The following is a 12,810-nucleotide window of genomic DNA, read 5'->3' as shown; positions in this document are numbered from 1 at the left end:
TGTAATGCTTGTGCATTACAGGTGTGTGACGGGTTTTACCCATTGATTATTGTAATGTTAAAAGTGGTTTTATTTATTAAACTACAAAACCCCATTGTAAATTAGTTTTTGCTCTCCTGCGCCTGACTTCTCTGCCACCAGTATGCAACCCTTACAGAAAGAGAAGAAGTGTTTAAGTTGAAGGAAACAGGTTATGGAGACTAGTGAAAGTAACAAAGTGAATGGTAAATGGCTCTCAGATAGCAATCCAATAATGCAATATTTTTGTAATTTGAAGGAGGTTTTTTTATTTTTTATTTCACCTTTATTTACCCAGGTAGGCTAGTTGAGAACAAGTTCTCATTTACAACTGCAACCTGGCCAAGATAAAGCATAGCAGTGTGAACAGACAACAACACAGTCTTACACACAGAGTAAACAATAAACAAGTCAATAACACAGTAGGAAAGCAAAAAAGCAAAAACAGACTATATACATTGTGTGCAAAAGGCATGAGGAGGTAGGCGAATAATTACAATTTAGCAGATTAACACTGGAGTGATAAATGATCAGATGGTCATGTGCAGGTAGAGATATTGGTGTGCAAAAGAGCAGAAAAGTAAATAAATAAAAACAGAACGGGGATGCGGTAGGTAAATTGGGTGGGCTATTAACCGATCGGTTAGCTGCTCAGATAGCAAATGTTTAAAGTTGGTGAGGGAGATAAAAGTCTCCAACTTCAGCGATTTTTGCAATTCGTTCCAGTCACAGGCAGCAGAGAACTGGAAGGAAAGGCGGCCAAATGAGTTTTTTTTAAATTTTTTATTTCACCTTTATTTAACCAGGTAGGCTAGTTGAGAACAAGTTCTCATTTACAACTGCGACCTGGCCAAGATAAAGCATAGCAGTGTGAGCAGACAACACAGAGTTACACATGGAATAAACAAATTAACAAGTCAATAACACAGTAGAAAACAAAGGGGGAGTCTATATACAATGTACAATGTGTGCAAAAGGCATGAGGAGGTAGACGAATAGTTACAATTTTGCAGATTAACACTGGAGTGATATATGATCAGATGGTCATGTACAGGTAGAGATATTGGTGTGCAAAAGAGCAGAAAAGTAAATAAATAAAAACAGTATGGGGATGAGGTAGGTGAAAATGGGTGGGCTATTTACCAATAGACTATGTACAGCTGCAGCGATCGGTTAGCTGCTCAGATAGCAAATGTTTAAAGTTGGTGAGGGAGATAAAAGTCTCCAACTTCAGCGATTTTTGCAATTCGTTCCAGTCACAGGCAGCAGAGAACTGGAAGGAAAGGCGGCCAAATGAGGTGATGGCTTTAGGGATGATCAGTGAGATACACCTGCTGGAGCGCGTGCTACGGGTGGGTGTTGCCATCATGACCAGTGAACTGAGATAAGGCGGAGCTTTACCTAGCATGGACTTGTAGATGACCTGGAGCCAGTGGGTCTGGCGCCGAATAAGTAGCGAGGGCCAGCCGACTAGAGCATACAGGTCGCAGTGGTGGGTGGTATAAGGTGCTTTAGTAACAAAACATATGGCACTGTGATAAACTGCATCCAGTTTGCTGAGTAGAGTGTTGGAAGCTATTTTGTAGATGATATCGCCGAAGTCGAGGATCGGTAGGATAGTCAGTTTTACTAGGGTAAGTTTGGCGGCGTGAGTGAAGAAGGCTTTGTTGCGAAATAGAAAGCCGACTCTAGATTTGATTTTAGATTGGAGATGTTTGATATGAGTCTGGAAGGAGAGTTTACAGTCTAGCCAGACACCTAGGTACTTATAGATGTCCACATATTCTAGGTCGGAACCATCCAGGGTGGTGATGCTAGTCGGGCATGCGGGTGCAGGCAGCGAACGATTGAAAAGCATGCATTTGGTTTTACTAGCGTTTAAGAGCAGTTGGAGGCCACGGAAGGAGTGTTGTATGGCATTGAAGCTCATTTGGAGGTTAGTTAGCACAGTGTCCAAGGAAGGGCCAGAAGTATACAGAATGGTGTCTTCTGCGTAGAGGTGGATCAGGGAATCGTCCGCAGCAAGAGCAACATCATTGATATTGTCACGTTCTGACCTTAGTTCCTTTGTTTTGTCTTTGTCTTAGTATGGTCAGGGCGTGAGTTGGGTGGGTTGTCTATGTTATTTTTTCTATGATTTTTTATTTCTGTGTTTGTCCTGATGTGGTTCTCAATCAGAGGCAGCTGTCTATCGTTGTCCCTGATTGAGAACCATATTTAGGGAGCCTGTTTTCAATTGTGTTTTGTGGGTGGTTATTTTCAGTCTTTGTGTGTCTGCACCAGACAGAACTGTTTTGGTTGATACTTTGTTATTTTGTTATTCAGTGTTCAGTTTTGATTATTATTAAAAACCATGAACACTTACCACGCTGCACCTTGGTCCTCACCTTCTTCCACCGACGACACCCGTTACAGATATATACAGAGAAAAGAGTCGGCCAGAGAATTGAACCCTGTGGCACCCCCATAGAGACTGCCAGAGGACCGGACAACATGCCCTCCGATTTGACACACTGACTCTGTCTGTAAAGTAGTTGGTGAGCCAGGCAAGGCAGTCATTAGAAAAACCGAGGCTACTGAGTCTGCTGATAAGAATATGGTGATTGAAAGTCGAAAGCCTTGGCCAGGTCGATGAAGACGGCTGCATAGTACTGTCTTTTATCAATGGCGGTTATGATATCGTTTAGTACCTTGAGTGTGGCTGAGGTGCACCCGTGACCGGCTCGGAAACCAGATTGCACAGCGGAAAAGGTACGGTGGGATTCGAGATGGTCAGTGATCTGTTTGTTGACTTGGCTTTCGAAGACCTTAAATAGGCAGGGTAGGATGGATTTAGGTCTGTAACAGTTTGGGTGCAGGGTGTCTCCCCCTTTGAAGAGGCCGATGACCGCGGCAGCTTTCCAATCCTTGGGGATCTCAGACGATATGAAAGAGAGGTTGAACAGGCTGGTAATAGGGGTTGCGACAATGGCGGCGGATAGTTTCAGAAATAGAGGGTCCAGATTGTCAAGCCCAGCTGATTTGTATGGGTCCAGGTTTTGCAGCTCTTTCAGAACATCTGCTATCTGGATTTGGGTAAAGGATAAGGGGGGAGCTGTTGGCCGAGGTTGGAGTAGCCAGGAGGAAGGCATGGACAGCCGTTGAGAAATGCTCGTCTGTTGTTTGGTTTAGAGATAACCTTCCTGTGGAACAATAGCTGCAAGTACACACTGAACTCAAAAACGCTGTGAGAGACACAGTGGGGAAATTTGGGACAGTTAGTACATAATTGTATGTCAATGCAACAGGTCAAAAAGATTAAGATTACAAGAGAATTGTTTACTTTAGAAGGTACCCAATTCAGCTATATGGGACACTGTATCATCTGATGTGTCTGAAGTATAAATGTGTCTGAAGTATAATTCTGTATATGCATGGGTTTAATGAGACTTCCTGCCCAAGATGCAGTAAACTCGATTATTGATGAAGAATTTTTAGGACTGATTAAAATGTAGCATAGTGCAAACTAAGTACTTGTTTATTTTCTTTCTCCCAGGACTGATGAAATGTCCGCTACCAAGTTTTTTGTTCATTGTCATGACGATGCCCTCTTTGGACACAGCGAGCACCATACCCCTACCTCGGCACCACCGAGATGTCGTAAATTCCTGGAGTTCTCCTCATGGCCACAGTATATAGAGAGAGTGAGTTTTCATAGAGAGAACAAAGGAATTTCTTCCACCTCACAGAACTTGACAGCCGAACAATATTCATGTTCTGGAGAATGTATAAAAGATCGGTGAAGTAGCTAGCTACGAACTGGTCCGTTTGGTACAATTTTGTGAAACTCATGAGAGAAATACAGCCACCTTACCATAACCCTGTTTACACAAGTGTCTCAGTTATGGGGCTTACATCCTTTTGTTGTATAAAATGAATGAGTTAAGATGAAACTATTGGTGAAATGATGTAATGTGATTTTAGACTGTTTAATGAAGGAAACTCAAATTCCCTTTGGAGATTAACTAAATCAGAGGCCCGCCCGCCCATGAGTACAGAGCTAGCATCATGGGACCGCCCCTTTCTATGTTCCGAATAAAACCCCCACCTGGGTTTTCCCACTTCAGACCAGCTTACCTCGATAACCATGAGAGGGCTAAGGTTTGAGTAGAGACCAGCTTACCTCAATAACCACGAGAGGGCAAAGGTTTGAGTAGTGATAGGAATTTTATGAATAATGACTAAACAATATCTACATTTTAAATAGAACTATAACTAATTAAACTCTACTCTGTTCTATTATATCTGATTAACAATATTAATTCATAAGGAAGGGATTGTGGAGCATGAAACAGGGGGTAATTAAATTAAATAAACACCATTCCAGCCAGGTTAGAGGGGACTGGAATTGTGGGTTTTTAAGTAAGCAGAAAGGGTCGTTAACCTATGGTTGAACCGACTCAACTTAGCTCTGGGATGTTTAGATAAGGCAGTGTGTGTTTTCTTAGGTTTTCCATTAGCTGGAACTGTCTGCTGAATGGTGATGGATGAAAACTTCAGAAGTTTTATCTTGATTTAACTGTGTGTCTGGAGTAAGAGAGCAAAGGGGTGGGAATAAACGTTTAAACAGTTTAAACTGTTGGGAGGAAGAACATTTTATAACCTATGATGTCATATTTTGTATATAAACTGTTGTTCGTGGTTACATGATAGCGCGCTCTGAGAATAAATACTCTTATCTAATTTTGATAAGACTGTTCTCTGTCCATTTTATGCCAATCGGAATCTTACAAATTCTTATAAAATAGACTGAGTGATTTAATTAATGTATAATTAATAGGAATTATGAAATTCCAGTGACAGTAGAGACCAGCTTACCTCGATAACCACGAGAGGGCTAAGGTTGTAGACAATGCATTTCTCTTTCTGAATTCTTAACCATACCACGTGGTTAAACTATAGATGGCGACAGAATAAGAACAAATCATTGATACAAATCACTAGTCTGCAGCTAGGAATTATGTACCCGTGAATGCGAGGACCGACAACCGCCGAAACATCTATTCTATAACAACATGAATGAATGTTACTCTGAACTATCCATTCTACGAGAGAGAGAGAGAGAGAGAGATATTTCTGACGACACACTGAGCGTAAATATATATTGATTGCAGTTATTCCCGAATGTGTGAGTGTTCATGTGCAAAGGATTAGCATTTCAATTGTTATAATTATCAATTTTGTAGTGTTCTTCATCAGATTGTATTTCAGCTTGTCCTTTTAATGGCACACGTTCAAAGTGGATGGCCTTTGATAATGTCCCTCAACTTACAGTCCATTATGTTGTTGGTCAATATCTTCAACAGATGATCATGTCTATATAATTAGCAAACGTACATATTGGTAGTAGAAAGGAAACACAGAATCTTTGTTTAAGTATTAAAATGATCCTTTAGTAATACAATTGTAGGCGGAAGTTGGTACAGAGTACAGTATATGATAGCTCTCCCCAGGTTCTGCAAAATGTCTAAGACATCCTGTAACTCATATAGCCTCCCCAGTCCTCCTTGCGTGACTGTCTCTGGCAACAACATGTTAATAAATCTAACCTCCCCCTGACAGCAGCAACCATCTTGTCAACAATTAAAAGCTCAGAAGTGGGTTTGACCGAAACTTGACCTTTCATCACAAGTCTAGGGTCATAACAAGGTGAACGAGTCTAAGCATCTTCTGACAGGTGGCTGTTTTCATCAGACCTGCAGACAGCCTGTGTTCTCAGAAAACCAGTCGTATTCTCAGAACCTCAGATAACCACGGTGGAGCCCAGACAGGAGGAGTCTGAGTGTAGGCGTTCCCACCTTCTGATAGTGTCTGAAGGGCACAACACTCAAAACAGGTGTTAAATAAAAAAATTACAAATTAGAATAACAAATCCAATTATCTCTTGATAACTCCATAAGGAAATAACTGTATCCCATAAGGTAATGGTAAAATAGACTAAAGACAGCTCTCTCTCTCCCTGTCCTTCTCATGGTACGAATCACCCATTGGACTATTGATGAATTATAAACGTCTTCTTAATTATTTGTTTTTACATAGCCCATAAAAAACAATGTCTGCTGTCTTTCTGGTGAGGGTGATCAGGCCTCACCAGGAAGTCAGAACAGAGGTCAGAGATCAGTAAGCCCAGTGTTTGTTTTCCTGTACATCATGCATTATTTAAAGATATTTCAAACATTTTAAACATTTTGTGTAACAGGTTTACATTGGGTTTGTGTGAAACCAAAACTCTGACAATAGAAACGTTCATTTGTGTACAGCATCCTTTCTAATCCATGAAGAACACACCAAAATCAAATAAATAGACCCCACACTTCTAAATCAGACAGAGTATTTACCACTAACAAATATTCATTAATAGGTGGGTTGTGTGTGGGTTCAGGCATGTGTAGCAAAAACCCTCGTTGGGTTTTTCAGTTGCAGAGGGAGGTGTTTAGTCCCAGGGTCCTTCGTTTATTGATGAGTTTTGAAGGCATTATGGTGTTTAACGCTGAGCTGTAATCAATGAATAGCATTCTCACATAGGTGTTCCTTTTGTCCAGGTGGGAAAGGGCAGTGTGGAGTACAATAGAGGTTGCATCATCTGTGGATCTGTTGGGGCAGTATTCAAATTGGAGTGGGTCTAGGGTTTCTGGGATAATGATGTTGATGTGAGCCATGACCAGCCTTTCAAAGCACTTCATGGCTACAGATGTGAGTGCTACGGGTTGGCAGACATTTAGACAGGTTACCTTAGTGTTCTTGGGCACAGGCACTATGGTGGTCTGCTTAAAGCATGTTGGTATTAAAGTCTTGGACAAGGAGAGGTTGAAAATGTCAGTGAAGACACTTGCCAGTTGGTCAGCACATGCTTGAAGTACACATCCTGGTAAATCGTCTGAATGTTGACCTGTTTAAAGGTCTTACTCAAATCGGCTGCAGAGTGCATGATCACACAGTCTTCCAGAACAGCTGGTGCTCTCATGCATGTTTCAGTGTTATTTGCCTCACAGCGAGCATAGAAGTAGTTTAGCTCGTCTGGTAGGCTCGTGTCACAGGGCAGTTCTTGGCTGTGCTTCCCTTTGTAGTCTGTAATTGTTTGCAAGCCCTGCCACATCCGACGAGCATCAGAGCCGGTTTAGTACGATTTGATCTTCATCCTGTATTGACGCTTTGCCTGTTTGATGGTTCGTCGGAGGGCATAGCGGGACTTCTTATAAGCTTCCGGGTTAGAGTCCCGCCTCATGAAAGCGGCAGCTCTAGCCTTTAGTTCAGTGCGGATGTTGCCTGTAATCCATGACATCTGGTTGGGGTATATATGTACGGTCACTATAGGGACGACATCATCGATGCACTTATGGATGTAGTCAATAACTGATGTGGTGTACTCCTCAATGCCATGGGAGGAATCCCAGGAAAATATTCCAGTCTGTGCTAACAAAACTGTCCTGTAGTTTAGTTTCTGCTTCTTCTGACCATTTCTTATTGATCTTGTCACTGGTGCTTCCTGCTTAAATTTTAGCTTGTAAGCAGGAATCAGGAGGATAGAATTATGGTCAGATTTGCCAAAAGGAGGGCAAGGGAGAGCTTTGTACGTGTCTCTCTGTGTGGAGTAAAGGTGGTCCAGAGTTTTTGTTTTTGTTTGTTTTGCACATTTAACATGCTGATAGGAATTTGGTAAAACAGATTTAAGTTTCCCTGCATTAAAGTCTCCGGTTGATAGTGTCGTCATTCAGCCACGACTTCATGGAGCATAAGATTGTCACGCCCTGGTCAAAGTATTTTGTGTTTATCTTTATGTATTTGGTCAGGCCAGGGTGTGGCATGGGGTTTTTGTAATTGTGGTGTGTTTGTCTTGGGGTTTTGGTGGTGGTATTGGGATTGTAGCTTAGTGGGTTATCTAGCAAAGTCTATGGCTGTCTGGAGTGGTTCTCAATCAGAGGCAGGTGCTTATCGTTGTCTCTGATTGGGAACCATATTTAGGCAGCCAATTCTTTGAGTTTGTCGTGGGTGATTGTCCTTAGTGTCCTATGTGTACTCTCGGTTAGTTTGCACTAGATAGGCTGTTTCGGTTTCGATTACGTTTATTGTTTTGTGTAGTGTTCGTGTTTCTTTGTTTGATTAAACATGAATCTCAATCGACACGCTGCAGTTTGGTCCGACTCTCCTTCATCACCACTAGAAAACCGTTACAGAATCACCCACCACCAACGGACCAAGCAGCGTGTCAACAGGCAGGAGCAGCAGGAGAGGCAACAGGTGCAGCAGGAGAGGAGGCAACAGGAGCAGCCCAAAGAGGGTTACAGTATGGACTATACTTCTTGGGAGGAGATAGACAGGTGGGCGGTCGACCCAGGGAGAGTGCCGGAGCCCGCCTGGGATTCGATGGAGCAGTGCGCAGAAGGTTATCGGAGAATGAGGTTGGCGAAGCAAGCACGGCGGCGCGGACGGAAGCCCGAGAGTCAGCCCCAAAATTTATTGGGGGGGGCTCACAGGGAGTATGGCTATGCCAGGTAGGAGACCTGTGCAAACTTCCTGTGGTTACCGGGGGCTAGAGAGACCGGGCAGGCACCGTGTTATGCAGTGGTGCGCACGGTGTCCCCAGTGCGGGTGCATAGCCCGGTGCGGTATATTCCAGCTCCTCGTATCGGCCGGGCTAGAGTGGGCATCGAGCCAGGTAAGGTTGGGCAGGCTCGGTGCTCAAGAGCTCCAGTGCGCCTGCACGGTCCGGTCTATCCAGTACCACCTCCACACCCCAGCCCTCCGGTAGCAGCTCCCCGCACCAGGCTTCCTGTGCGTGTCCTCGGTCCAGTACCACCAGTACCAGCACCACGCATCAGGCCTACAGTGCGCCTCGCCTCTCCAGCGCTGTCTTAGCCTTTCTCCTCTCCTGCGCTGCCGGAGTCTCCCGCCTATCTAGCGCTGTTAGAGCTTTCCTCATCTCCAGCGCTGCCGGAGTCTCCCGCCTGTTCAACGCAGCCAGAGCCTTCCTCCGACACAGCGCTGCAGGAGTCTCCCGCCTGTTCAGCGCAGCCAGAGCCTTCCTCCTCTACAGCGCTGCCGGAGTCTCCTGCCTGTTCAGCGCAGCCAGAGCTGCCAGTCTGCATGAAGCAGCCAGAGCTGTCAGTCTGCATGAAGCAGCCAGTCTACATGGAGCAGCCAGAGCTGTCAGTCTACATGAAGCAGCCCGAGCTGCCAGTCTGCATGAAGCAGCCAGTCTACATGGAGCAGCCAGAGCTGTCAGTCTGCATGAAGCAGCCAGAGCTGTCAGTCTGCATAGAGCAGCCAGTCTGCATGGAGCTGCCAGTCTGCATGGAGCTGCCAGTCTGCAAGGAGCTGCCAGTCTGCAAGGAGCTGTCAGTCTGCAAGGAGCTGTCAGTCTGCACGGAGCTGTCAGTCTGCACGGAGCTGTCAGTCTGCAAGGAGCTGTCAGTCTGCAAGGAGCTGTCAGTCTGTAAGGAGCTGCCAGTCTGCAAGGAGCTGCCAGTCAGCACGGAGCCGCCAGAGCGGTCAGTCTGTAAGAAGCCGCCAGAGCTGTCAGCCTATATGGAGCAGCTAGTGCCGCCAGTCTGCCCAGCGCCGCCAGTGCCCCCAGTCTGCCCAGCGTCGCCAGTCTGCCCAGCGCCGTCAGTCTGCCCAGCGCCGTCAGTCTGCCCAGCATCGCCAGTCTGCCCAGCGCCGTCAGCGTGCCCAGCATCGCCAGTCAGCCCAGCACCGCCAGTCTGCCCAGCGTCGCCAGTCTGCCCAGCGTCGCCAGTCTGCCCAGCGTCGCCAGTCTGCCCAGCGTCGCCAGTCTGCCCAGCGTCGCCAGTCTGCCCAGCGTCGCCAGTCTGCCCAGCGTCGCCAGTCTGCCCAGCGCCGCCAGTCTGCCCAGCGCCGCCAGTCTGCCCAGCGCCGCCAGGCTGCCCAGCGCCGCCAGGCTGCCCAGCGCCGCCAGATCTGCCAGTCAGCCAGACTCTTCCAGATCTGCCAGTCAGCCAGACTCTTCCAGATCTGCCAGTCAGCCAGACTCTTCCAGATCTGCCAGTCAACCAGACTCTTCCAGATCTGCCAGTCAACCAGACTCTTCCAGATCTGCCAGTCAGCCAGGATCTGCCAGTCAGCCAGGATCTGCTGAAACCACCAGCCAGCCAGGAGCTGGTAGATCTATCTACCTGCCTGAGCTTCCTCTCACTCCTGAGCTTCCTCTCACTCCTGAGCTTCCTCTCACTCCTGAGCTTCCTCTCACTCCTGAGCTTTCTCTCACTCCCGAGCTTCCCCTCAGTCCCGAGCTGCCTCAGTCCCGAGCTGTCCTTCAGTCCCGATCTTCTCCTCAGTCCAGTGGGGTTCTGGGTGAGGACTACTAGGCCATGGTCGGCGGCAAGGGTGGACTATCCAGGGACGAAAGGAGAGGGGACTAAGACATTAACTGAGTGGGGTCCACGTCCCGCGCCGGAGCCGCCACCATGGACAGACGCCCACCCGGACCCTCCCTATTGTTTTGAGGTGCGTTCGGGAGTCCGCACCTTAGGGGGGGGGGGTTCTGTCACGCCCTGGTCAAAGTATTTTGTGTTTATCTTTATGTATTTGGTCAAGCCAGGGTGTGGCATGGGGTTTTTGTAATTGTGGTGTGTTTGTCTTGGGGTTTTGGTGGTGGTATTGGGATTGTAGCTTAGTGGGTTATCTAGCAAAGTCTATGGCTGTCTGGAGTGGTTCTCAATCAGAGGCAGGTGCTTATCGTTGTCTCTGATTGGGAACCATATTTAGGCAGCCATATTCTTTGAGTTTGTCGTGGGTGATTGTCCTTAGTGTCCTATGTGTACTCTCGGTTAGTTTGCACTAGATAGGCTGTTTCGGTTTCGATTACGTTTATTGTTTTGTGTAGTGTTCGTGTTTCTTTGTTTGATTAAACATGAATCTCAATCGACACGCTGCAGTTTGGTCCGACTCTCCTTCATCACCACTAGAAAACCATTACAAAGATATTACAGTTTTGAATGTCCCGTTGGTAGTTTCATCTTGCACGTAGCTCAACGATTTTATTCTCCTAAAATTGCACGTTTGCTAGCAGAATGGAAGGAAGTGGGAGTTTATTCGATTACCTACGAATTCTAAGAAGGCAGCCCGCCCTCTGGCACCTTTTTCTCCGCCTCCTCTTCTTTTTTTTATGTATTCTTTTTTTACCCCCTTTTCTCTCCAATTTCGTGGTATCTAATTGTTTGTAGTTACTATCTTGTCTCATCGCTACAACTCCCATACGGGCTCGGGAGAGACGAAGGTCGAAAGCCACGCATCCTCCGAAACACAACCCAACCAAGCCGCACTGCTTCTTAACACAGTGCGCATCCAACCCAGAAGCCAGCCGCACCAATGTGTCAGAGGAAACAAATAGCGCAACACCTCATTGCACAACGCTCCCCATGTGACCTACTTGTCATGTAAGTGTAACTGATAGATATACAGTACACACACACTACATTATAATATTTTTAAATGCATGTAAATTCTAGTCTTTTGACTGTAATGTCTTTTTTTGTTATGTCAGACCCAAGTAAGACTCCCTGTCGCCATTGGTGTTGGCTAATGGGGATCCTAATAATTCAACAATCTCATCTGTATTCCGTCATGTGTAATTCATAGATTATGGCCTAACAAATGTATTTAGATTGACTGATTTCCTTATATGAACTACAGTGAGGGAAAAAAGTATTTAATCCCCTGCTGTTTTTGTACGTTTGCCCACTGACAAAGAAATGATCAGTCTATAATATTAATGGTAGGTTTATTTGAACAGTGAGAGACAGAATAACAACAAAACAATCCAGAAAAACACATGTCAAAAATGTTCTAAATTGATTTGCATTTTAATGAGGGAAATAAGTATTTGACCCCTCTGCAAAACATGACTTAGTACTTGGTGGCAAAACCCTTGCAATCACAGAGGTTAGAAGTTTCTTGTAGTTGGCCACCAGGTTTGCACACATCTCAGGAGGGATCTTGTCCCACGCCTCTTTGCAGATATTCTCCAAGTCATTAAGGTTTCGAGGCTGACGTTTGGCAACTCAAACCTTCAGCTCCCTCCACAGATTTCCTATGGGATTAAGGTCTGGAGACTGGCTAGGCCACTCCAGGACCTTAATGTGCTTCTTCTTGAGCCACTCCTTTGTTGCCTTGGCCGTGTGTTTTGGGTCATTGTCATGCTGGAATACCCATGCATGACCTATTTTCAATGCACTGGCTGAGGGAAGGAGGTTCTCACCCAAGATTTGACGGTACATGGCCCCGTCCATCTTCCCTTTGATGCGGTGAAGTTGTCCTGTCCCCTTAGCAGAAAACACCCCCAAAGCATGTTTCCACCTCCATGTTTGACAGTGGAGATGGTGCTCTTGGGGTCATAGGCAGCATTCCTCCTCCTCCAAACACAGTGAGTTGAGTTGATGCCAAATAATTCCATTTTGGTCTCATCTGACCATAACACTTTCCCCCAGTTGTCCTCTGAATCATTCAGATGTTCATTGGTAAACTTCAGACGGGCATGTATATGTGCGTTCTTGAGCAGGGGGACCTTGCAGGCGCTACAGGATTTCAGTCCTTCGCGGTGTAGTGTGTTACCAATTGTTTTCTTGGTGACTATGGTCCCAGCTGCCTTGAGATCATTGACAAGATCCTCCCGTGTAGTTCTGCGCTGATTCCTCACTGTTCTCATGATCATTGCAACTCCACGAGGTGAGATCTTGCATGGAGCCCCAGGCCGAGGAAGATTGACAGTTCTTTTGTGTTTCTTCCATTTGCGAA

The sequence above is a fragment of the Oncorhynchus tshawytscha genome, linkage group LG03 (genome assembly GCF_018296145.1).
Source record: "Oncorhynchus tshawytscha isolate Ot180627B linkage group LG03, Otsh_v2.0, whole genome shotgun sequence".
Classification (NCBI taxonomy): Eukaryota; Metazoa; Chordata; class Actinopteri; order Salmoniformes; family Salmonidae; genus Oncorhynchus; species Oncorhynchus tshawytscha.
This window is presented reverse-complemented; position numbering follows the sequence as displayed.